The sequence below is a fragment of the Mirounga leonina genome, unplaced genomic scaffold (genome assembly GCF_011800145.1).
Source record: "Mirounga leonina isolate KUSES-001 unplaced genomic scaffold, KU_Mleo_1.0 Mir_175, whole genome shotgun sequence".
NCBI lineage: Eukaryota > Metazoa > Chordata > Mammalia > Carnivora > Phocidae > Mirounga > Mirounga leonina.
The window spans coordinates 15,007,515-15,034,398 of record NW_023270453.1 but is presented as its reverse complement, the minus strand read 5'-3'; positions in this window follow the sequence as shown (position 1 = coordinate 15,034,398).

The following is a 26,884-nucleotide window of genomic DNA, read 5'->3' as shown; positions in this document are numbered from 1 at the left end:
CCCTGTGGTATGTTCCCACTAGTGTCTGAACCCTGGGATAATTTGGAGTACACATCTGAGACACATCACTCCAGGAGAACAATGCAGGACTGACAAACTAGCACTTACATGGTTCCTCGCGTAGGAGACACAAGTAGAAAATCTTCTGGAGAAAAAAATATCAACGTTCTTCCTTCTTTCTTTCCTCCTTCCTTCTTCCATATTGCCCTTTTTCCCCTTTTTTCTTTCTCAAATAATTACTGAATCATTATTAAAAGCCACAGAAGACATAAAGGAGAGCTCTATCTGTAAGACGTGGATGAGCCTTGTAACCCATTAGTATCTCTTTCTGTATCTTAAAATTATAGGTTTAGACAAGCGATCTCTGAGGAAGATTCCAGGTTACTAATGGGTGACACTAATAGCCCAGCCCTCCTTATGCATTTGTAACATAATCTGTGAAGTAAATTACACAAAGAACTTTAAATTGTCTAAATAAGTGATCTGAAGACAAAGTATATCAGAAGCAGCACCCATAAAAGGGGAAGAACCCACCATGGCTCTGGAATCCAAGCAGGCTTCCCAAGGGAGGTGAGCCATGCGTAGGGTCATGCATGGGGGTAAATAACAACACAGAGGAAGATGGCCCTCCATCAGCAAAGGCATGGTGATGGAAATAAGTGCAGAACTCTGAGCTGAAACCAAGTATAGCTCCCACTGAAGTAGAGCTGATATGTTGCACGGAAGTAGGAGGTGACAGCCAGCAAGGAAACAGGGACCACAAGTAACTGGATTCTGCCACAGCTACCCAGGCCAGGTCAAAGACTCTAGCTTCCAGGTGAGAGCTCTGCAGGGCCACCACCCCGATTTCAGCTCTGGGAGATCAGCAGCAGAGAACCCAGGTGAGCCGTGCTAGACCTGTGACTGGAGAATGGGCAGCTAGCACACTGTGCTGTTCTAAGCTGTTGCATTTGTGATAATGTGTCATGTGGCACTAGAAACTAATACCTCCCATAAGGTTTCCTAGTTTGACATACTTAGACCTTGGACTCCAACGGCTAAATCTCTCAGGATCATGGGGAGACAACATAAAGCAAACAGACCTACCCAAACTAGATCCTCTTTCTTAGTGCCAGATTCATGGGTGTGTTTGTGCATCCATTCACTCATTCAACAAATACGTTTTGAGAGCCCCCCACGTGCCAGGCCCATGTTCTGCACCGGACCTATGAAGGTGGGCATCATAACATGGTACCCACGTGGTCACATCTCACCAGATAGCCCAACCAGTGAATTAAAGAAAGGCATTATATTTATGCCAGTCCATCAGAGAAGTAAATTCTCCAATTCCCTATCATTCTAATAAAATCCCAGTTCTGCGAAGCTAGAAGTAACCACACTGAACTTTTAAAGAGTCACACATATTATTTCAATTAAATATGCTTCTTATGTGGAGAAGGACATACATTTTCAGAATATAGGTTCCCCAAACGTATCTTGGCTTTGGTGACATTCTGCTCAAGGTGCATGTTTTATGCTTCTCCTCTTCCCATCTAGGAGATGCCCAAGTGACCCACAGTATTTTCTATCTAGTTTAAAATCATCCACCTATGAAGTACATATTTCACACCTCTTCATTACTAAGCAGTGGAAATATCTAGACTGATTTCATATCTCCGTTGTTTAAAGGAGCTTTGGGGGAAGTGTTTTATAGCAACAGCCCTTGAAATGGCTCATCCTCCAAGCTCTGGTTTTATTAAATTCCACCACAAAGTTCAATATTTATCTTGTCTTGCTGACACCCATCTCAGATGCGATCAGCTTTTCAGTCAAAACATTGTGTTTCTAAAGACAACGACAAATGGCCTGGGATCTGAGAATCAACATACTTCCTTTCCTCTCCGCACCTCATTCTCCTTAAAACAAGTGTCCTCAGCCAGAATTCGGCTGGCAGATCGGAGGGATGATTCATGAAATAGAATGGGATTCAACTTGGCTTTTCCACTGGCTACACTGAGCCAAAAAGGAGCCAAAATGTGTTTGTTTCCACAAAACAAGCAGCTTTCACAAAGTGACACACGGGGGAGCGGCCACGAGGAGGAAGGCAGTCTGATATTTTCTCTGCAACATGGCCTGTTTACCCAGTAGATATTTGCTCTCTGGGCTCGCTCCGTGCGCCACACAAGATCAAGAAAGTTCCTCGTGGGGGCCGGCAACCTCAGACGGAGTCTTCAGCTGCTCATGCACAAGGCCCAGGCGTCAGTCAGGGCCTCTGGAGATGCCTCTGAGGCAACTCTGTGAGCAAACTTGTGTCCAGTCGAAGAATCCGTCTTTAGGAAAGGAGTACTCAGCTCTGCCCGTGGTTTGGATAGAAATGCCTCAGAGACTGTGCTTTTTTCACACAGAACACTGAGAAAGGACAGAATTGCACGGGCCTGTCCACATCACTCACTCCCCGCTGCCTGAGGGCATTGCCCCCCCCAGAAATGGGGGTGCTGGCCTGCCCAGAGGAACGCCTCCCCCCAGCTAACTCGGGAGCCTGGGCCAGGCCCTCATTACGCTCGCAGATGGATCGGGCCCTCCTCGGGGTTAACAACAATGTCTCTCCGGGGGATTTCTTTCCTTAATCGCTATGGATAGTAACTGGTCCTTTCCCATCACGCCTCGCAAGAAAAAAACTTCTCCTTCAGACTTTCCCTTTTGCGGATTAAGGAGTCCCCGCAAGATAAATCCCTGCAGTTCGTACAGCTTTTCCTCCCTCTCTAGACCACAGGCTTCAGGCAGGCGGGATGGTGCTGGTCTTAGTCACTGCTATAACCCTATGTCCAGTCCACAGGGCTCTGTGTCTGGCACACAGGAGTTGTTCAATAAATGCTTGCCAAATTGAATATTTTCAATTCTCTGATTATTGTTTGTTTGTTTGTTTTTCTGGTCTCATCGGTCTTTTTTCCTTATTGCATAATCAAAGTTAAATGCCAATACATCTGCGAGGGCTGTTCAAGCATTGAAACACTCTCCAGTCTCCACCATGCACTCTTCCCAGACATCCTGGTCACCCTGGCTTCTCACCCATGACTCTCTGGACCATCCAAAAACTTTCCATAATTCAGCAACTAAAGCTTCCGCAGCGGACTTCTGGGACCTTGCCATCCGTGAATGCCCAGCACCCTGCACTGAAAAAGGTTTACAGTATTTTAAATACATGCCTGGCTCCAATGATATGAAAATCATCATATGATCAAGAATCACACTCCAAGGGAGATAAGTTTAAATAGTAAGCTACCAGTGTTATCAGAAGCTCCCACCTTCCATTCATTACATTGGAAATAATAGTTAACATGGTGTGGCTGGAGATGGTACTTTAGGACCAACGCTTAGAACATCAGGGCACGTGAAGACCAAGAAGCCACAACTGGGCCAACATGGTGATGGGGCTTTAATGCCGAGACAGGCTTTCCTGCGAAGAATACCTAGAGGATACTGCCAAACCTTTAAAACCTCCCTCCAGTTCTGCATTGATAGAAATAAAATTTCACAACCTCTTCAAAACTTTGAGAAGATACCCACTTGCTGAATAATTTACTAAGTTCTTTTTTTTTTAGATCTGAGTTTACTGGGGTGTCTTTATTATGTTTTGTTTTATTTGTATTTTTAATTTATGTTGTGGGATAGAAGGAAAGGCACGGGAAAAAGAGCTGGAGATGAGCAAGCAAACCCATTCATAACAATCGCTTCCTTGTTTTTCCTCTCCATGGAAGCACATAGAAAAACAAGTACTTTGTGCATTACAGGCACCAGACGTTTATTTTGCAGTTGGCAAAGGAAATTTTCTGAATTATTGCTTAAGACACAGATTTTTAGCAATAACCCTAACCATGGCCTCAGAACTATAGGTGTGAAGCAAGTCTTTTTTGGCAAGGTAGTGGTGGGGAAATGTGCTTATTTCCCATTACCTGACTTAGAAAATTCAAATAAAGGACAAGAAACAACAAAAGGCATCTTCCCATTTCAATGCATATATAAATCTTTTAATGCTGCATGGTAATCCATTTTATGTAATACAATTACTTTAACTAATCTGTAATTGATAAACATTTGTGTTATTTCCAGTCTTCTTGTCTTATAGTCAATGGATTGTAATGAATTTTTTTTTTGCTTGTACAGATGCATATAGTATTTACGGGTGAGTCAAAAGTTATGTGCATGTTTTTAATGAAAAACACAAGCTGTAGAAAACTAACTATACCATAAGTCCATTTGCGTTTTATCTGCAAAGATATGCATATATTCATGTACGTATATGTGTAAAGGAGTAGTAAGTGCTGGAGGGTCACACAAGAAATTGTTGATGGTCCTCACCTCTTGGAAATGGGGTTGGGAACGAAGGGGAAGTGCTTTCCCTTTTACACCTGTTGGGAATTTTTATCACGAGTTGATTACCTTTATAACAATTGTTAATAAAATTATTCCCAAGTCAAGCCAAGACAAAAGCCCCAAATCAGTTGCATTTTGGACCAAGAAGCATTTTTGGCATGTTATTAGTGTGTTTTAAAACAAACTGCATTTCATGGGAAAAAAGCCAGAAACTGAGAAAAAATCAGGGTTACCATGAATTGGGACTTAAATCTGCACATATAGATCTCTTTCTTCCATTGCAACTTGAAAAGTTTAGGCTTGCAAAGAAAAGTAGAGGCCAGAGACTAAGCTTCCAGGTGCCAGTCTGATCTGATCATTCACAGACCTGGAAATGTCAAGTACGTTCCTAAATCTTTCCCGTCCTCAGTTCCCTTACAGAAAGATGAGAAAAAAGAGTACAGCACTTTTCCCCTCATTAAGTAATTGTGAGGGTTAAAGAGATAATATACGCAGCACTCAGCACAGGGCCTGAGGGACGTACTCAATTAATGTTAATTATGTTTATATTACTATCAGCATTTTATTTAAAAAGCAGCAATCCAAAAAAACCCAACATATAGCATCATGTTGATTGCACTAAGGTAAGCACAATATACAAATAAAAAGCCTTCGATGGGAGAAAAGAACAAATATTAATAGTTGTACAAATATCCAGGCTTCCCTGAGATGACATTGTCCATCAAGTCGGTGTACCTTGTTTGCGATTATTTATCACAGCAAAGTACCATAACAAATCAACATCAGTGGGTCAAGGAGCTACATTTCGGTGACATGCGCCGAAGTCTCCCAAATACAGCACTGTTGATTTGCATTCAAGGAGATATCTGGTTAATGTTTTGGCTACTCCAAAGAAAACATGAGAATCTGCCCCAAATGACAGGACTCGGTGGGCTCCCTCCGCCTTCCTTCATTGCTTCTGTCTCGTGTTTGGTCTGCCGTGGCGCCGGCTGTATGGACTCCCCTGGGTGCATTCAGTACTGCTTGGGGTCCTGGTACCCCCACAGCCCCCACTGAGCTGGACTCGGCACACGGGGCCGGTCCTACCCGGCTGCCCCGCACCCCATCTCCATCAGTCGCCTGGAGTCACCACTTGGTGGCTATTTTGCTTTTGTTTCTGCTACCCTGTCCTGCTTGTCTATCCTCTTCTCAGGAAGGGGATCTTGAATTCCTTTGGGGTTGAGATCTTGAACCCAAAATATCAAAAGCGTACAGCCAAAAAAAGAGAAAAAAGCGTTCTTGTTGCCCAGTAAACAACACAGAGGAATATCAGGTGAAAAAGCAAAGATGGCCCCTCCACAGTTAACCATTGTTAACATCTGGTGGGCCTCCTTCCATTGACTTCACGAATATTTACTGGGCACCTGCTATAAGACCCCTGCTCCCCTGGGATATGCACTGTGTGTTGGGGGTGAGGGAGACAGACAATAAAGGAGAAAGCAAATACATTAAGGAAGCAATTCTTCATTGCAGGTGATGGTGGGGAGGGCCTCCCAGAGGAGGTGTGACATAAGTTAGCCTGCGGGTAGGGGGCTTGGCCGATGAAGAACTCAGGAGGAAGGCTCCCGGAGAGCAAAGAGCTAGCGTAAAGGCCAGAAGTGGGGAAAGTTTGTGGTGTTCGAGTGTCAGAAAAGCCAGAGGGTGGCTGGGAGCCCCGGGATCAGAGGACAGGTTAAAGGACTAACGAGATCGAGAGGGAGGCAGTGCCCAGAACTTTTGGGGTTGGGAGGCCCATCAGGGAAAGTGGGCACTATTCCTGGAACCTCAGAAAACTGCTAAAGGAAGGAGCGTGGATAGATTTCCATTTTCAAGAGGCTACACTGGCTTCTCCACCCAGAATGGACTCTGGAGAGACAAGAGTGTCATGAGAAGCCCGCTGAAGAAATTGCCCTGGTCCGGGCAGGAAATGATGGCGTCCCTAGGGAAAGACATGCGGGTCCCTAGCCCGAGACTCTGATGCTGGGTATCGGGCCGTGAGTGAGTCGCTTGTGGCGGCAATTAGGAGGGATCATTTGAATTGCATACTGGAGAACCTTTTCAGTATTCACAGTGAGTGTTTCTTGGGGGATAATGTAATAATCTGGTTTAAAGCATTTACCTTGTCTTGGCTGTAAACGTGTGCAGTCACTTTTATAACCAAGGAGTTGCTTTCTGCAGCCCCAGGGCACACATCTGTCACCAAGTAATGAGGCTTGGGTTAACACACAACATCCCCAAGGATGGGTCCCCTTGGCAGAGGCCGATCCTAGGCTGCCCCCCTGAACAGATCTGGAAGAGAGGACCCCACCGCCTCTAACTCCAGCCAGGTGAGTTTGGCTCGTGTCTTCATCACTTCACTGGCACAAGGAACACCTCTCCCCTCCTACCAGGAGTAATCATGCCCTCCCCCCCCCCCGCCCCGCCCCGCCCCGCCGCTTCCCTCCTACCCCATTCTGGCTGCTAGACCTTGCCTGGCACGCACGCTCCTTGGTCAACTGACTCAAGCTCACCTTCAGTTCCTCGCTGAAATTCCGGGCCTCTAGAGGGCGCCCACAAACCCTCCAGTTTCAGATTCAGGAGGGGAGGGCACCCCCACATATCTGGAGGCGGAGAGCAGAAGATGGGTGGAGTCAGTACTTGTAGATTTTGGAATTACCCCCCACCCCCACCCCGTACATATAAAATCGTATGTTGTCAGTGCTGCTGTACCTTTTCTTTTGAAAATGCAAATTGGAAAATGCAAAGACCCTCATGGGAGAGGTGCCTTTCTCTTTAAGATGCAGGGGTGCTGGAATATGAACGGAGACCTTGTTATGTTTCCCCTCTTCACTATACTCACTTCGCGCTCTTGGTCTTGGTCTATCCTATCTTTCCACTCCTGTCCATTCTGCATGAAAACATTCAGATTGAACTATTTCTTTTTTTTTTTTTTTTTTGAAATTTCAGTTACATTTTTTTTTATGTTTTATTTATTTATTCATGAGAGTCAAAGAGAGAGAGAGAGAGAGAGAGGCAGAGGCAGAGGGAGAAGCAGGCTCCCCGCCTAGCAGGGAGCCTGATGCAGGACTCGATCCCAGGACCCTGGGATCATGACCTGAGCCGAAGGCAGACGCTTAACCATCTGAGCCACCCAGGCACCCTGAGATTGAACTATTTCTTATGGTTTTCATTTCCTTATGAGGGCTCCGTGTCACATAAACTTATATTAAATACACGTGTATGCTTTTCTTTTGTTCAGCTGTCTTTGTCAGTTCAATGATCAGACACTGCCAGGGACCCTAAGACGGTCAGGAGAAGCTTTTGTTTTTGCCCTTGACACCGTCTTCATTTAACAATGGGTGTGGACATCACTTTGTTACTACATCGAGCTCAGAACTCAGGTTTATATATTATGTGTAGATCTACACATAAGTGTTATCTGTAAAGACGGTCCCCAAGAGCTGTGATCAATATTTAGGCGGTCTTTGCTTTCTGTTGTTGAAGGGAACTTGCCTCACTTGGGTCAGTCCAGGTGTAAGAGAAATCCCCATAAGCAGAACTATTATGCTAAAAGTACGCACATTTAATTTTGAATAGATTCTGTTAAATTGCTCTCCAAGGCATTTATATCAGTTAACAATCACCAACCATATACGATAGTCTCTATTCCACTGACATTGGAGACTATCAAGTTTTTTAAAGTTCATGAATCATACAAATTAAAATGTATATATATTCTGGATAAACAATGGACTTTAGTTAATGATGACTTACCACCATTGGTCCATTCATTGTAACAAATGTACTACACTGTTGTACTATGTTAGCAATAGAGGAAACTGGACATAGGATATACGAGAACCATTCTCTCAATTTTTCTATAAAACTGTCAGAAAATTATAAAGGCTATTTAAAAATATTCCTAGATATTATCTTGTGTTATTTGTGTATCTTTATTAATGAAGCGGAACCTATTTTCACATGTATATAAATAATTTGCCTTTTAATTTCTGTTCACTCCTTTTTCACGTTTATGTCTAGCTATCAGACTATCTTTTTCTCCAAAATTTCTGAATTTCTAAATAATTTTGTGTATTTGATTTTTCACTGTCTATGAAATTTGGTCAAATCTGTCCAGTTTTGAAGCATTTGGGATTTTATAGCTTTCTTAGAAAAGACCTAGTCAACCCCACCGTTGCATTTAGAAAAACTTTATTCACAATTAACCTAAAATATTTCTTTATCAATTAATTGATGAACCAATTATATTACTCTGCTTGGACTGCTACAACAACATACCACAGATGCAGGGGCAGAGGCGAGGGATGGAGTCTTAAACGGCAGACTTATTTCTCCCAGTTCTGGAGGCCGGAAGTCTGAGAAGGGGGGCCAGCAGGGTTGGTGTCTGGGGAGACCTCTCTCATTGGCTTGTAGACAGCTGCCTTCTTGTCATGTCCTCACATGGCCTCTTCTCTGTGCAGAGAGAGAGATCTCTGGAGTTTCTTCCTCTTCTTATAAGGACACTAATCCCATCAAATCAGGGCTTCACCCTGTGACATCATTTAACCTTAACTGCCACTCTGAAAAAGCCCTAGCTCCACATACAGTCATGTGGGGGGTTAAGACTCCAACATATGAACCGGGGTGGGGGTGGCAAACTCAGATCCTAGTACCGATTGACAGATATTTATTGATTGCTCACTGATAGAGAGAACATGGTCTCTGATATCTGACAGTTTCCAATCTAGTCTTACAGATATGGAACAACCATTTACAAGAGTTGGAAATGTGCAGATTTGAGAGCCTCCCCCGAGGAAAGAGAACACAGTGTAATGTCTACACTGCGAAGGTTCTGCTGTACCTCCCAGTACGCAGGGTGGTGACTGGAAGGTAAATATGTCAGTGTGGTCCTCAATCTCTAATCAAAGGAGACTCGCAAGGTGGATGTGAAGGTGAGCTCATAAAATATGGCAGAGGAAGGGGGAGAAAGACAGTGAAGATTCTAGAAAATACTGGTGTGCAAACAGGAAACGGATGCTAGATATCTGAGTCTTGCCAGAAGGTACACCCCCCCCTCCCCTGGGAGCAGAAGTATCAACTTCACGTATATTGGATATATTTTTCCCCTGAAATACTCAAATCATTTTTAAAACATTTGAAACCATCTCATAATCACACTGAGGTAGAAAAGAAATACATATCTTTGGCTTTAAAAAAAATTCAGGTGGTGGGCGCCTGGGTGGCTCAGATGGTTAAGCGTCTGCCTTCGGCTCAGGTCATGATCCCAGGGTCCTGGGATCGAGTCCCACATCGGGCTCCCCGCTCAGTGGGGAGCCTGCTTCTCCCTCTGACCCTCTCCCCTCTCATGCTGTTTCTCGATCGCTCGCTCTCTAAAAAATAAATAAAATCTTTAAAAAAAAAAAATTCAGGTGGTGATAGATACATATAGGGATTCACTATCATGGATGCATTTAGTAAATATTTTGCTGAATACCTTATTTGCATAAAAGAGCATCAGATCCATGAGAAAGTAACAACTAGTAGAACAGAGAACCTACCTGGAAAAAAATTAGGTCTTTGAGCTGGAAGGAAATAAGAACTCATCAGCTTGGAGAAAGAGTCACTCTCCACTGTGGCAGCCATGGAGAACAGTGGCCACTGGGGTCCCCAGGAGGATCCGCGGGACCCTTCCCGCAGAGCGCCCCGAGGAACCAGAGCTAGGTTGGTGCACGGGCCAACCTCTGTCCCTTATACTGTTCTGTGTTGCTTCCTCTAATGGTTCCATTGGCCACAAGCAGCCTGAAAGCTCATGTCATATACCTGGTGGTTTGCTTGTCTTTGAGACTTCTTTTTTATTATCAGTATAGTAAGAATAATATCCATAGCTATGCATCCACAACATCATTTTAATAGCTCCAAAATAAGGAACTGTTCCAAGCATCAGTAACTCTGGGTCTCCAGCATGCAGATCTTAGGACTTGTCAACCTCCATAACTATTATTAGATGGATAGATGATAGATAGACAGATAGATGATAGATACAGACATACATGTCCTATTGGTTCTGTTTCTCTGGAGAACCCAGACTAATGCGGTGGGTATTCAGAAAGGTATTTTAAGAAAATCCATCATACAAACAGACAACCCAGACTAGTGGCTGTGGAGTATGCATGCCTAGTTCTCCTTGCTGAAGCCGGAGAGATTGAAGTGAAAACAAGCAGTTGTCACACTCTGATTCTGCAGGAAAAGGTGAGTGTGACCAGAGCTCTCCAGCGGCGCCGACAGTTATGGCACGGAGCCAAACGGAGTGACATCCGAGTGGAGGGCCGCAACGAACTTGACTTCGTGTGAACACTGCCTATTTATACCCTGAGTATTGGGACCCTTCAGAATGGTGGTGCAGCTGTTAGCCTTGACCAAGATAAGGATTCTTCAGAGCAGAGGGAGGGAAGAAGGCTTGGGGCCCAGGGAACAGTGCTTCCTGCAGAACCCTCTAATAGCAACACTTTCTCTGTTCTGACGGGCTTCCGCGGAGAGCAATTCTGGAAAGTGTTCTATTTGAGGGTTCCCTTTGGCCAAGGAGGCTACAATGGGTAATGATGATGATGATCCTTGTCTTTATTATTAAGCCATTCGTTTTATCGTGATTAATTTATTTTCCCCATCCAGAATTAGGCTGTGCCCCTTGTAAGAACTTATTTCAAGTAATTATCTTAATGGCTCTATGAGGTTGATATTATTGTTCCCATTTTGTAAATGAGGAGATCGAGGTTCTGGGCAGGTCTGGGAATTCCCAGGAAGTGACAGAGTCAGTGGGAGTCAGAGTCACATCTGCTTGACGAGTGTGCCTCTTCCCCTTTGCCACCCGAATATTCTAGCTTTCATGATCATTCTAAGGTGGACGTAGAAGACTGAGGGACCTAAGTCTGCAGCAGAGATTGGCAAACTTTTTCTGGAAACTGCCAGAGAGTAAATATTTTAGACTTGGTGGGCTGGACAGTTCGTAGCTATTCAACTCCTCATTGTAGCATGAAAGTAGCCTGAGACAGTACAAAAACCAATGAGCATGGCTCTGTTCCAATAAAGCTTTATTGATAAAAACAGATGGAGGGCAGATTTGGCCCTTGGGCAGTGGTTAGTCCATCCCCATCTGCAGGGACAACAGATGGGAGAAATGGTTGCAGGAATTGGAAGAACATAGCAACTATAAATTAAAGACCCCATCTTCAACCTCAGAATCTTTAAAATCTGGCAAGGAATGTCAGGGAAGCCTCTAAAAAAGGGGGAAAAACAAAAGCCCAGAGATTCAGAGAGAGAAAACCTAGAAAATTGTAAAATGAATGTAATGCAAATTATAAATTTCTAGGAGCAAAACTAGTTGGGCACAATTAAATTAAGCAAAGTGTCTTAGACAAAGTAGGTGCAGAGCCGGAGCTGATGCAGGGTAGGGAGTGAAGAGGAAGAGAGAAGGGCAGAGGTCCCAGGGCTTAGATTTCTGAAATTTGCATGACAGAGAAGGACTAAAGACACAGGAGCCCCACCGCCCAACTACAGGTAAATAAGCAAAGGCATTTGTGTGCTTAAAAAAAAAAAAAAAGAAAAGCACACCATAAGTAAAATTTCATATCCCCCTCCAAGAGAGTGCCTGTTAAAATAAATGTCATCTTCCCAGACTCACAAACGGGTAAGTCTGAATTATTGATCACCCTATGAAAGTCTGCATTCAAAATGTTCCCTGGGTTAATGCAATAATCCAACCCATTTCCCCAGTCTGTCCCCAGCTCTTCATCTCAACTGCAGTGTCTGTCAGCGCTGAAATGTAAACCAGGACATAGTTTTATCTGGAGCCTCTCTCTCTCTCTCAACATAACCCCGGGCTCTCCTGCATCATCATAAGCCAGGGCCCGAAAGCCTCGGGAATCTGCCAGCAAAAAGGAGAGCAGGCTCAGTGCCATTTTCCTGCAAAGTAATTTTCAAATGGAAATTGGACGCAGGTTGGGAGATCCAGACTACTATCTTTGTGAAGTGGGCCAAACAGGTGGCAAAAATCACTTTCCAGGAAAGAGCACCATCTCCCCCCAAAGAAAATATGATTGGTTGAGCAATCAAGTCCATGAGGCAGATTTGTCACCCTGGGTTTATTACTACGCCTCCTTTAATGTTCAAACCCATCCTGGGCTCCCTGACCTTGGCCCTGAGCTTCAACTGAGGTATTCACCTTGGGTGAGCAACTTGTTCTTAAATCACGTTGACTTTCTTGGTCAAACTTTACTTTAGAATCTTAACTTCCTTTCCTATAAAGTCGAGTATCTAATTGTACCGAAGCTAAGTTTCCCGATCATTGTCCCAGAATCTGAGCGACCATTTCTCTCTGTCTAGGAGCCACAACAATGGCTGTCACTTCATTCAGACCCCGTAGCTGGGACACCGAATGGGCCCTCCCCATTATGGAAGCTGCTGGCCACGGGTGGTTTCCGAGCCTCTGAAACATGCCCCACTGGACTGTGGGGTGCTTGAGTGAAAATACATGCCAGACAGAATGTCAAAGAAGGTAGCTAACTCATTCATGATTTTTATATGGGTTACATGCTGAAAAGGTAATATTTAGGGTACACTGGTTTATATAGACTATTTATATGAAGTTTACCGATTCCCTTTAACTTTTTATTATTTTAGAGATTTTATTTATTTATTTGTCAGAGAGAAAGAGAGAACACAAGCAGGGGGAGAGGGAGAAGCAGACTCCCCACTGAGCAGGGAGCCCGATGCAGGACTCAATCCCAGGACCCCGGGATCATGACCTGGGCTGAAGGCAGACACTTAACTGACTGAGCCACCCAGGCGCCCCTCCCTTTAACTTTTTAAATGTGCCTCCTGGGAAACTCAAAATTACATTTGTGACTCATATTCTATTTCTGTTGTGGGGTGCCGACCTGGAGTTCCAGAATCCATAAACAGGGGGCAAAGAGTGTGAGCTCTGATGTACAGAATCATTGCAACACTCCACATATATGTTCTGAGGAAGACATTCTTCACCAAAAGCAAGGAGTTCTCACAGCTTGTTGTCAAAATTGCCTTCCTTTCTGTCCTTGGTAAAAATGGAATTATTTTTTAAGTCTGCTGTATAACATTTGTTGTCTCTGAATAACTTTGGTTATAGCTTTGAAACCAGACTGCTATCATAATTCTCCCACCCTTAAGAATACCCCAATAAAATGTTATCATAGCTGAACTTAAAAAAAAAAAAAGTTCAGTATTTTTTAGGACAGTGATTCTTACAGTGGGGTAGGAATGAGATAGGATCTTCCCAAACAAGACAGGCTGCCCCATGGATCTCTGTTCCTTGTCACTGATGGGATTGTTTTATGTCCTCAGGTATGACAAGTTGAACCAAAGGTTAAGAATAAGTATTTGAGTGCAAGTCACAAAGCACTACTCAGGATCTACACGGCCATCTTCGGTCCATTCCCGGGCAGGACCAGCCTCATGGACATACAGCCTGTGTCTTTGCATGGAGCCTATGGGAAGGGCTCCTGCGTGGCTTACTGATCTGCTGTCACTGTCTCAGCATTCTTACGAACGTCTTTGAACTGGTATTTTGTAGCTGAGTTCTGATGGGACAGCGGAGCAGGTGCGTGAGCAGAAAACTGTCGCCCTGCAGGCACATCCACCGTTCAGTTACCCCTGACATGCAGCGTTCGGGGTGCTCCATGAGCACAGAATTCCAGCTCCTCCGTAATCTGTGGAGTTCAGGGAGACTCAGAGTGAGCGCAAGCCAGCTCAAGTGAGTTCCGTCTGTGATGAAGTAAGCAGCCCCAAGAGGCCATCCTTTCTTTGTGGAAAAGAACTTGGCCTCTAATGCAGAAGGAAAGCAACGGTGCTTGAAGGAATAGGAGCATCCGCAGAACCTACTATATCCTTCCCTACGCATGTTAGTTCCCTGGACGGGTTAGCAGTGATGCTATGGAAGGAGGGGACTGATAGGCCCCTAGAGCTCCTTTTCCTTTCATGCTCTGCTCCCCATCCTAGGCTCGAGTTGGGTAGTGTTGCTAGAATATGTGCACACCGAGAAGAGAAATAAAAGCTGTTGAGTTGCTTGGGGTCTGAATGCCTCCCAGGAACACACCTGCAGCTTTAACAAGGTGGGCTTACTACGGGTCACAGCGAGGGATCCCCCTTGCCCGTGGGGCTCAGGAGCAGGCTTAGTAAGAGGGCATGAGGACCTGCTAGGGGACTGGGGCTTTGGTTGGGTGACTTGGGGGAGGATCTAAGGAAGCAGAGGTGTGTTCTAGATTGAATGTTGTCACAAAACAGTGTCAACTGTGTGAGTGGGTATCTTAATAAATCTTTTTTATTGGAAGGGCAGGGTCGAGTGAGGCTGCAGCTGGAACAGGTAAAGACCTAGCATCAGCAAGAGAGGGCCATGGTGGGTATTTTGTGAGCTGCACAGAGACCTGGCCGGAGGGGACGTTCTGTGAGATTATGTTCAACAGGAGAACACATGGCTTGAGTGTAAGTGTCCAATCTGTTTGCAATAACACTGAGACCGAACTGTGAACACCAAATCCAGTTCCCAGACGTCAAAGACTGCTTTTCCCCCCACTCATACTTTTTGTTAAGAAAAAAAAAAAAAAGACCCATGTGAATGTATAAGCTATGAAATACAAACTGTGTAATCTTACCGATTCTGCATGTGAATTAAGTGCATGGATATTTGCATTTAAAACCGGCAAGCAAAGTATAAAGCTGAACGCTGCAACTCATGCTAACAATTTAAATTTTTAATTTTTCTTTACTTAGATCAACATTAAACAGCAAATAATAATTTAAAAAATCATGAGAATTCCAGAGAGAAAGAGAGAGAGACCATGGAGGAAAAGAAACAGCTTTATATTTTAGTGGCTTTAATGACACTTTTTTCTGCTTTTTGAACAAGGGGCCCTGCGTTTTCATTTTGCACTGGGTCCCACGCATCATGTAGCTGGCTCTGTGCCCAGTTCTTTATTTCTTTTAACCCTTGACAGTGCCCTAAAGAGAAAGTCTTAAACCTCCTGATTTTCTTTTGTGTCCTTTGGAGATCCCCAGCTGCGATGTGTCTCCCAGGTCAGCGAATGTCACAGGGGTTCAAATCGCTGTGTGTTCCTTTGTCGGGAGCACTTTGGTCGGTTGGGGAGAGTCCGCTGGCCTCCTCTCCTCTCTCCGGGTCCTTGTCCCCAAGCCCTTTCCATGGGGTGCAAGCAGAAGCAAGAAGGTATGGAAGGATAGTCCCCCACTCCCCCGGGGTATTCCATCTGTGTGTCTGATTCCACTGGTGAAAGACTGTCTTGCCATTACTGTGCTTTTCTGTTTAAGGATTGCCTTTTCTGTTTCCCAGGCCAATATCCAAGTTGCTACTCCCTCTTCTGATCAATATCTTATTTATAAACAATTTTCCACTGCTTATCTCCAGTTGCCCTACGAAGCCTCTAGTCCCAACCTCTGATGACTTTGATCTTTGAAACAGATTTAGAGTGAATCCGTTTCTTAGAAAGGCCTTTCCTTATCCCTTACACGAAATACAGCTTTGCAAAATAATTTAGAGACAGATATTTGAACAGAGATTTAAAGTGACTTCATGCCACACCAGATGAGACCGAACAGATAAACTGCACTAGAAAATTCAGAGCTTTGGACACACCCTCCCTTTCTTTTTCTTACCAAAAAGACCTGCCACTCTTACAGTGAGGTATCTGAAGACCTCTGTCCGTGCACAAAGTGTTGGTGGAAAATTGGAAAAGGCTGATGTTGCCATTATGTCCCTGCAAGGAGCTCTGACGTGAACTTACGGGTCAATATAATTAGCATGGGAGACATCAGACACCTACTACAAAATCAGCCATCATCATGTCCCCTTCTGGACGATGAGCCTCATGAGTGCGTTGGCTCTGAGGGGTGGTCATAGAGTCCAGCACGGAGCGGGGTTCAGTGTCCCTGCTCAGTTATCCTCACTTACTCGGGCCCTGCGTGGAATTGGGGCTTCCATGATTATAGATTTCGAAATCAACGAGGGCAAACTTTCTCTGAAATTTGCTTGGGGGCCCACACTTTCTTTTTTATATTAATCTTTAATAATTAAAGTATGTGTCTGCTACAGACATATACTGGTGTAAAGAAATCACCAACGCTTATCTCCTCCTGCCCCAATCCCTCTTTGGCACCTATTCTTTTTTTTTTTATTTTAAAGATTTTATTTATTTATTTGAGAGAATGAGAGAGAGAGAGCACATGAGAGGGGGGAGGGTCAGAGGGAGAAGCAGGCTCCCCGCCGAGCAGGGAGCCCGATGCGGGACTCGATCCCGGGACTCCAGGATCATGACCTGAGCTGAAGGCAGTCGCTTAACCAACTGAGCCACCCAGGCGCCCATTTTGGCACCTATTCTTTGAAACTTTTCAATCTGTGTGCACACAGGCACACGCGCGTGCACACACACACTCATGAGAGCAAATACACCCACAAACAGTATCATTTTTAATAAAGCGTGTACATGGTTTGTATTGGCTCCTTCGATTGCTTTCTCCAGGAGGGGAGAGATACAAAAGAATTAGAGGTTGGTGTCCATGTATGAAAGCACAGGCCTCCTCTCTTCCTAAGGGCCTAGCAGATGTTGTTAGCTACAAATATTAGTGTAACATCTCCCCACAAGTGACCTCGTTTCCATTAGTAAAGATAATGTTTTATAACAAGATACCCGGGATGATTAAAATAGCCATTGCTAATTCCAGGGCAAATCATGTAGGAGCAAGGGTAGATGAGATGAGGAAGCAGAACAGGAGTGGATTATGGCTAATTAAATCTGTCATCATCCAGAAGGAAAAAAAATCTAGACAATGGGTTTTTTTTTGCTTCATTTGAGTCATTGACACTTGCCACCCATTCAGCCTGGGACCTTTGTCTGGGCGCAGAGCCCCAAGGAGAAAGCCTGGTACCCTGCCCACCAGCCTGCTCTTCTGGGCGCAGAAACCCTCCCTGGGGGCTGCAAAGCGGTCTCACAAAAACCAAGTCTTCTTTCTATTCCTTTAAACACAGGAGAAAGACTCTGGCATTATCAAAAGTGAAAGGCTACTTTGCTGAAGGGGAAAAAAATGAATCCCTTCTAAAGGCCATTAAATGCAAATTGCCCTACTAGTCCTACTGAAAGGTTTCACTTAACACCTAGATTTGCCATCGGGCTCAGCAGGAGCGTCTCTGGGAATCCAGATGTTGCATTGTTGGTTTGTTCAAACACAAGGCAAGTCAGGAGCAATTTATCAGCGTAATCCCTTTGAATGTGGTGACTACTTGTTCTGGCTAGTGGGAGTGGGTTGGATTTGTCAGAGCTGGTACGTTGCCGGCAGGAAACGCTGGGACCCCAATGCCTTCTATCATTCCTACTCACGGGCTCTGGTGTCATATCCTTTTTCTACAAAAACCTTCCTGGACACTGTTCCCCGGGGATTCATCAAGAATAAACATCACGGTGTCCTCATTTCTCTATGTTCCCCTGGGCATGGCAGGGGGTGGAGGGTGGACATCAGTGTGGAGCTCGGGATTTTTTGCTTGCCTGTTTGTATATGTAGGGAACTAATTTCTGTTCAAAGTAAGATTCTGGTTCTAAAATAGCTGTCTGCTGCTTCTGTGGGGAAGCAATAAAATCCCCTTGTCCGCCTAGTTCGAAGAGGGCTGAGTGTGCCTTGAGCTCACCTCCCCTCACCTGTCCTCCCGGTGCGTGGGGATGCACGCGCTCACTCACAAGCTGGGTGAGTGAATGACCAGTGAACAGGGTCTTGGTGTGATGTTGAGGGGGCTTGATTGGTTTTTCCAAAAAAAACATTTCTAGGCTTGTGTCTGTCCCTCCTTGATTTGGGCCCCATTGCTCCTAATTCAGCCTTCTCTTGCCTCAAGTTGTGGTGGAGATGGGTCCTTGGAAACCGTATATTTTTTTTCATGCCTTTATGTCCTATATGAGGAATTTGATGCCCGAGGAGGTCCAGTTACTTATTTGGGGAAACACACTATTCAGTTTTTACAGCATTTTACATTGTGAATCTTAACAAATGGTTTTCTGAGAAAGCATCAGTCTGGCCATAGACTCTAGTTTGTCTCTAAGAACTAAACACCTGAGTTATCAAGAAATGATGCTCCCCCCCATGGTGGCCAGCCTAGACTTGATATACTGTGCTTTCGCCAAATCTTAGATACCAGTTGATTATAAGACACACAATTATTTTATGCGCTACTAAGAAAAAAATGCACACACAGAAATTCCTAACATTTCTTCACATTCAGGAAATGTTAATTTTATTACATCTTAACTCCGTCACTGATGGACATCCTTTTCCATGAGCTGTCATTTGTGACATTAAAAGCATTGACAATACAGCTCTTTTAAAAAAACGAAACGTAAAAGTCCTCCCACTATTGTCTGGGATTTGTTTTCAGACGTCCTTGCCTGGCTGGGGTGACAGGCGGCCCTGCGCACTGTCTCGGGAAGGAGCCCCCCACCCACCCCACGTAGATGTCCTCCTTGAGATTCCAGAAAGCACTTGGTTGGGGCTTGGCAAGCACAGAAGGAATCACCGTCATTCCTTTCATGACCAATAATTGTGCTCCTAATCCCAAATTTGTGCCTCCTTCTGTCTTTGTACTCGATAACTTCTCATTTGAATGCCAAATCATCGTGTAATCCTTCTCGGAGACATTTTAAGCACCCATTAAGCCATTAAACACATATGGTGGCAGCGATTCACAGAACACAGCCAAAGTGGCCGAGACAAGAGGAGGTGTGAACAAGTTGGTGTGAGTAACAGCAGTGGTGGCTTCACTGGGACTGGCTGCCTGGTCCCACCGTGACGCCACACACAGTGATCCTGGGAAGATGCATCCTGCTTCCTGCCACATTAGGGGGGGGGGGGGGGGGGGGGGTGCGCATCTTAGAAATCTCGAAACACGGAAATACCTCCAGTCTGAGTCAGGGTTTCTCCTTGGGAAGCCTGTTGTCCCAGCTCATTAAGCTGGGATCTGACATTCCACTTAAAACTAGAAAAGGGCGGGGCGCCTGGGTGGCTCAGAGGGTTGAGCATAATATGCCTTCAGCTCAGATCGTGATCCCAGGGTCCTGGGATCGAGCCCCACATCGGGCTCCCTGCTCGGCGGAGAGCCTGCTTCTCCCTCTCCCTCTGCCTACACCTCCCCCTACTTGTGTGCTCTCTCTCTCTCTGTGTCAAATAAGTAAATCTTTAAAAAAAAAAAAAAACTAGAAAAAAAAAAACTAGAAAAGGGCTTAAAACATCTCCCAAAGAAAAGGTAATCAAGGCAGATTTTGAAAAGATGTCTGTAAGTCAATACTAGGAGCTCCCAACGCTGGCTGCACATTAGATTCAGCTGAGGGATTTTAGAAGAACACAAATCAAAAACAACAACAACAAAAAAATGCTAACCCCAAACACATCCAATCCGAATCTCCAGGGGTGGGGCCCAGGCATGAGGTGATTCTGGAAAGCTCTCTAGGAGGTGCCTAGGTGCCTTCCTAAGAGGAAGGAAACCACCGATAGGAACATAAGCAATCTCTTGGATTTCCAGAAAGCCAATTCCCAGTGCATCCCACGCACAATTAAGAGCGTGCATGTTCCTTGGAAACATCTGGATGTGGCAGCAGGTGGGCCTAGGGTTTATTTCATGTGGACACCCCTGGTGTGGGCACCTTTCCCACTCTTCTTTCTCGCTTCTTTCTCTTCTCTCTTCTGTCCCTCTCTTTAATGCCAGCCTGGCAATCTTGCCGTACAGATCTATTTCAGCACAGCTACACAGTGAGCTTTTCAACCTTTCAAACTGTGTTAAACCATGAATGCCCCATCATGCATAGAAAATAGACTTTCCAGATTCTCTGAACACAAATCCTGACTGCAGATGTTTGAGCATCCTCCCCGCCCCTCCCTCTGTTGGGCCAGTCAGTTCCACTCTGCCTTCCCCCTGCTCCTTGGAGAAGTCTCCCCAGCCCACCTGGCTCTGACAGCGAGGGATGCAAATAGCAGCCCCGAGATTCTGCAGGATTCCAGCGGCTCCACCCAACCGCTTGTTAGCGGCAGACAACACGTGGCAGATCCAAAGGAGGGGAACTGTGCTCAGTGCCAGGGACCACAGCTCGGAGAAATACTTATGGCAGCACTTGTCTAGCGCTTCCTGGGGTGTATTCCCTCTCATGGTGCCAAGATTAGCATTTGTCTACCAAGGGCTTGGGGTCTTCCATCATAAAAGGAGAGATCTTTTTATTAAAAAGGAGATCTTTTTATAAAGATCCCACAGCCTCCTTATTCCCACCCTTCTGCAACTACCCTTTTGTTTTTGTTTTTTGGTTGAGTGGTTTTTTAAGCTTATAGACCCTGCATGATTAGGAAAGAGAAAGCAACCTGACTGGGAGAAATTCAGCTGGAGAGGGAGAGGGAGAATTTCATATCTAGAAATTGGGGGAATTGTTTAAAATTCATTCTCCAAGTGCCATCAATATATGTTCAAGGAAAATAGACTATAGTGTGCTCATTTTTTAAACTTCCTTTGAGCTTTTTATGGAGGAGGAACCATGGGTGTCTCTGCATATTTTATTCAGATTTTGACGGTATAATTTAGATAATGATCTGTTTAAGACAATTAGATATTCACACCACTTGAAGGTGATCTATTTCTGCATGTCTTCAGGAGATCTCTGATCCATAGTGAGTCTTCTCTTAATGGACTTAGGACACATTTTTTTTGTGTAACTTTCTTTTCATAAGACGAAGAAACTATGGGCGCCTGGGTGGCTCAGTTGGTTAAGCGACTGCCTTCGGCTCAGGTCATGATCCTGGAGTCCCGGGATCGAGTCCCGCATTGGGCTCCCTGCTTAGCGGGGAGTCTGCTTCTCCCTCTGCCCTCTTCCCTCTCGTGTTCTCTGTCTCTCATTCTCTCTCTCTCAAATAAATAAATAAATAAAATCTTAAAAAAAAAAAAAAAAAGACGAAGAAACTAGCCATTGCCATACCGATCACAGACAGAAAAAAGAGAAATCTATTACCTGAAACCCCTTTTCCCTTCTCTTCTCCACACTTGGATGGCTTTTCTTAACAACCCATGGCTTTCAGTTAGAGACTATAGCTCATCTCAGTGAAACAGAGAGACAGATAGTTGTAATGAATTCTCCACAATCTATGCAATCATGCATCAGGTTCTTTAAGTTAAAGAAGTCACGGCAGACCATTTGTCGCTAAACCATACAGTACATATATAGTACAATATATATTATGATATGAGCTTGAGCACATTGTTTAACCTCGTTAGGCCTCAATTTCCCTGTTTATGAAAGAAGATCTTTATAGTCTCTACCTCATAGGGTTTTGTGAAGATTAAAATGAATATCAAGGAGGAAGCCAATTGCTGGACATTCAATTAAGCACACGATAACATGGTAGTTAGATGCCATCATTACTACTCTTGTTCTCCTAACATGCTATGGGTAAGAATAAAGTACAAACAGCAGGCTTTTCCCGTAACTTACAATTTACCTTCTCAACTTTTGTCTGGGATCCTAAACGGAGAGACAGAATTCACAGAGCACAGTGAACCTGACTTGGCATCTAGATCTATTCCTGATGTCGGGGGAGAAAAATTCCTGTCCCCTCAAGGTCCTTCTAGCTGGACTAAGAATCAAACTGACATGAGAGAGATTCATGGGAGAAAATCCAAATTAACAGCGTACCTACTGGGAATCCACACAGACATGGAAATTCCACAGTCAGGCAAAATGAGGTATATAAGTCATTCTGAACTAAGAAGGAGGGAGGGGTCTGGGACTTCAAAGGAAAAGGTTGCAATTCACAGGAAAATGAAAAAGAGCAAGAATTTGGTAAACAGATGTTTGCTGGGCCACTCGGAAACCATGGAGCAAAGAGAGGACTTTGATGGAACGGGCCTCCCTAGGTTCCTCCCTATCTACCATATCTGCTTGCTATCTGTACCCATCTGTGGTGAGAGCTCTCTTCCTGGAGCAGGTCCTCTACCTAAATTCTTTTTAGGTAGTTGTGGGGGAAGGAAAGTGTTTTTCCCGAATCTGCTGTGTTTTTCCCGAATCTGCTGTGTCTTGATTGCTTTTAACTCAAAATAATCTTTATGCCAAGTGGCCCATCTTGGGGCAGCCTGCCCTTGGCCCTACCCTGTCTACAGGTAGATTTGATGCAGTAATTAGAGGATCAAGAGGTTTTTGAGGCTCCTTTTCTGTGAGTTCACTAGAGTCCTCCTCCACATCTTCATCCCCAGAACTCCCTAATACCCACATAGCTTTTTGTGGTTTTCAAGCATGTCAACTTTATAACATCCCAACAATATATCCATGTTGACCAAGAAAGAATTCACTGCACCTTTAAGCCAACAGGCATTTATTTTGGCAATTAGAATTGCATTTCTGGAGATACAGACTCAGGTAGAAACCCGACTCGTGTTCTAAGGAAGACGGGGGGTGGGGGGCAGCTGAGTTGACCTGGATTGGTTGGGGCAATACGCAAACAAGGGATTGAAACTTGTCAAGTCTCGTGGGCTCCTTTCAAAGTGAAGGATGCTGCTGATCCAGGTGAGGACGGAGTGAAGTCCAGGCTGAGGGCTTGCAGCTGGCTGGGAGGTTTTTAAAAAGTTCATGGTTTCTCCGATGAGGACGTGCCTAAACTCCTCCTCCCTTATGGCCTCCTGACCTTATTTTGAAAAAAAGACGTTCTTAGCTAGGCTTGCTTGCTCCATCGTGAAATCTCCTTTCACATCAGCAATACTACTGTTAGAGAAGAAAGAGCACCAGAACGTGGGTGAGCTGACTGCTGTCCTTCAGTGAGTGAGAAATTGAGGAATGGGACTAATTGTATCCCCCATGCTAACTGTATCTCCCATAACAAGATCAAAACAGCCTTATTAATACCAAGGAGGCAGGCACACAGCTAAGAATCCCTAGATTATTTTTTTTTTATCTTGAAGTTACTGAGTGTTGCTATGGGGACACAGCCCCCTTGTAGTATCCCTTTGTTGCTGGCTGAGCCAAAAAATAACATGCACGAGTATTCCAGTGCTTGACTTGGACCTTCTGCTTCAACCTCTTCCCGCCTGTCACCTGCTGGTGAATATCCACATGGACCTGCTTTGGTGTTTTGCCTCTTCTTTTCCTCCTTGACATTTCTTGAAACTGACGATGAGCCGGGGGTAACAGAAGGCTAGAGAAGCAAGTACGGAGTGTATGAATTAGGGAGTGCAGTTAATAAATTCCCCTGGAGGAGAAACTCCCTCATAACTAAGAGCTTATATTTGATGTCGAGCCAACTCTGCATTCTCCTGAACAGTTAAGAGTGTGACAACCTTCGGGGAGGAGCACCCCTTCTCTGGAGGAAATGCGTGTGGTTTCCACTGGCCTCATGCGTCCCCAGCACGATGACATCTGTGTTCCTATTTAAAACTCAAGGGTATACCACCTTTTTCTATCTGAGCTGTTAGCTTTTAAAAATACTTAAAAACCAATCAGCAACTAAATTGCATCTGAAGAGCTATTTCAATTATAGAATGGAGGCAGTTCCTCAGCAACCAGAGTATTTAAGAGCTGCAAAAATTAATGTGCATTTTAATGCTGATTTTCAGAGTATAATACACTTTGTAATTCATTTAAATGTATTCTGTGTGTTCTATTCTAGCTTCGGGCACAGCAGCAGTCCTTGAGACATCATAAAACTACATTTTAAAAGTTTTTTTTTAATAGAAAAGTATTTAAAATCTAAGAAAGATAAACTGAGTGAAAACATAATTGGTCAGAATCTGAATACAGATGGGTTCTCCTCCTTGAATAACAACCCCTTAAAAGCACTCCCGTAGAATGATCTGTACCCCTTAAAGAGACGACCTGCGGTTTGGGTCACATCAAGTAAAAAACCTCATTTAATTGCCTTTTCTCTTCTCGCCAGATTTCGGACACAGCCTTTAGACTTTCCATCTAGGAGCCACGCTATTCCTTGGAAGCTACTGACTTGGCAGATAAATCCAGTAGAATTAGTGCTTCCGTGGATGGCGTGTTTTAAAACCGAGTTAATCAAACCTAAACGTTTTGCCCCAGAGCAAAGGCAAACAGTACATATGTCCACAGCCCAAAGGAAGGAAAGTCAGCAAAGCAAACAGCTGCTTTTGCTAGGCGGTTGCCAACACCACGATGAAATGGATGTTCCAGGGGAAGATGGGAGCCACGGGCAGGGAAAAGAGGTGCGTGGTGGCTGTGCCATCCCCAGTCCCCTCTCTGCAGTCTTCGACAAGAAATTGGGGGAAGGATACATGGCAAGCAGAGGACATTAAGGGCAGAAGAGCCCTGCGCCTCCCCTCGTTCCCTGCCTTCATCCTTTCACACAGTAAGTGGGCTAGCATCGCCCAAGGGAAGGACTGCAGACTCAGGGAAAGAGATGCCCCCAGCCCACAACCCTGGCTCCCAGCTTCCTACCAGCCCACAACGTGCATTGAAGTTCTATTCCTCTGTTTTGCTCTGCAGCCGTCACAAAACAGAAAGAACACAGCTTCCTTGTGACTTCCAGTGTGGTGCGGGATGATTTCTGACTTTGCCACGTCCCAGATTCAGTATTCTTTGTGTTTCATTTGCTGGAGGGGCATTATAATCAAGAAGGTGCAAGGATTGATGAGAGTCTCTGCCTTCCGCTGACTCCTCCCTCCTGAAGTTTGCTCCTCTCCTTCCCTGCAAACTGAGCCAACCAACCATGTACCCAACACAAAAGAAGCTCCTTCTTCCCCAGCCCAGGCAGTGGACCGCCCTTTGCGGAACAGTGCTGATGTTCTGGGCCCCGGGGCAGAGAAGACAAAAAGCCATTTAACAAGCGTCTAGTGAGCACTCGCTGTCAATGCATATTTAGGGTGATAGGGAAATGGGTGATGGGTGAGTCACAGCTCACTTTGTTCATCAAAGAGAACAGAGTCCCATGTTTTGGAAAGACTGGGGACTCCATGTTGCTCACCTAAAAATCAAAATTCCCTCCAGCTTTAGAGGAGTGGTTATGGGGTTTCGCTGAACTAAAAGGTCGCCCTTAGCACCACAGTTTGGAATATGGGATGAACATCCCGCTGGGATTGCCTGGCCCGGATCTCGAGTTGGAGATCTCGAGTTGGAGATCTTGAGATCTCAATAGTTGGAGGATCTAAAGAAATCGCAGGCTAGCTCATAGCCTGGCTCACAGGCTGGTCTGGGAGTCTGCTTTTCTGAGCTCTGGGTTCCCTTTGGTTACCTCTGCGGTAACAGAAGGCTCCACAGTTTGCACGCAGAGGCTTTACAACACTGGAGCCCTCGTTCCGGGTTCCAAAGGGCCCCCAGTCCCCAAGCAAACCTCTTATGAAAGTCCTGACACCACCACGGTGCACCCCACCCAGGAGACCTCCATTTCCAGGCTTTCACTAAGGAAGCCATCGGGTCTGCTTCTGAGCTCTACACAGTGGTGGCTTTCATTTCAAGACCCACTGCTATTCCTGACGGAGCTGGGAAACCGAGAGAGCTATTTATAAGCATTCTGGTGGCAATTTCCACAACGAGGAGGTGAGGCTGGTTTCTGATTTATGCCTTTCTAGACAGCTGTCCCTTGTCATTTTACACATGCTGGCATGACATTTCCCTCCAGCCAATTTAATCCTGAAAAGTTTTGTTTCTTTCACACGTGAAGGAAAAGTGAGTCTTTGACTTGAATCATCCCTCGCCCCTCCTAAAACTGTAATTTCACGGGTTCCGTCTAATTTGTACACGCCTATCTCGCTCAGCTGCGGGGAGAGCACGTCAACTCTCTTTAGGAAGGCTCATGTGGCTTACTACGCGGAGCTGCTTTTGTGGGGTGGGTGGGAGAATGTCGTTAAGAATTTGAGGAATAACTGAAGTCGGAGTGATTTTTTTTTTAAATAAGTGTTCCTTTTCCACATATTTCTGAAAGCTAAAAATACAGTGCAAGTATGTACTCGCAGTTAGTTGAAAGCTAAGCAGATTGAGAACTAGACAAGGGGAGGATAACATCCAATAATCTAAATGTCTCAAGTCAGTGGGGGGATACCAAGTACGCAACAATGGGAAACAGAAAGTCACCGGGAAATGAAAACCGGAATCATGGAATGGATGGATCCATGTGTGGACAAGGGTGAGACATAATCCGGATCCTCCAGGAACTTGAACTGTTGTAAATCATAACAAATACCCAAGATTCTCCGGAGAGGCGTGATAAGTCCCAACCACCTGCTGCTTGTGGGTCCATTCAGGTGTGACCCTGCCTGCATTCCTGTTCACACTGTCCTGTGGGTGGCATGGGGGCGGGGGGCGCTTTGAGGACGTGAAATCACATATCAGGAAATGGATGAGGAGATAAATATGAAAGATACTCTAACTGAAATTCTTTGAGTTCTTTGAAATAAACCCACCACACACACAACAAAAGTAATATTTTAATTTCAGACCTGAAGGTGGGAGAGACTGAGGATCAGGGTAAGAGA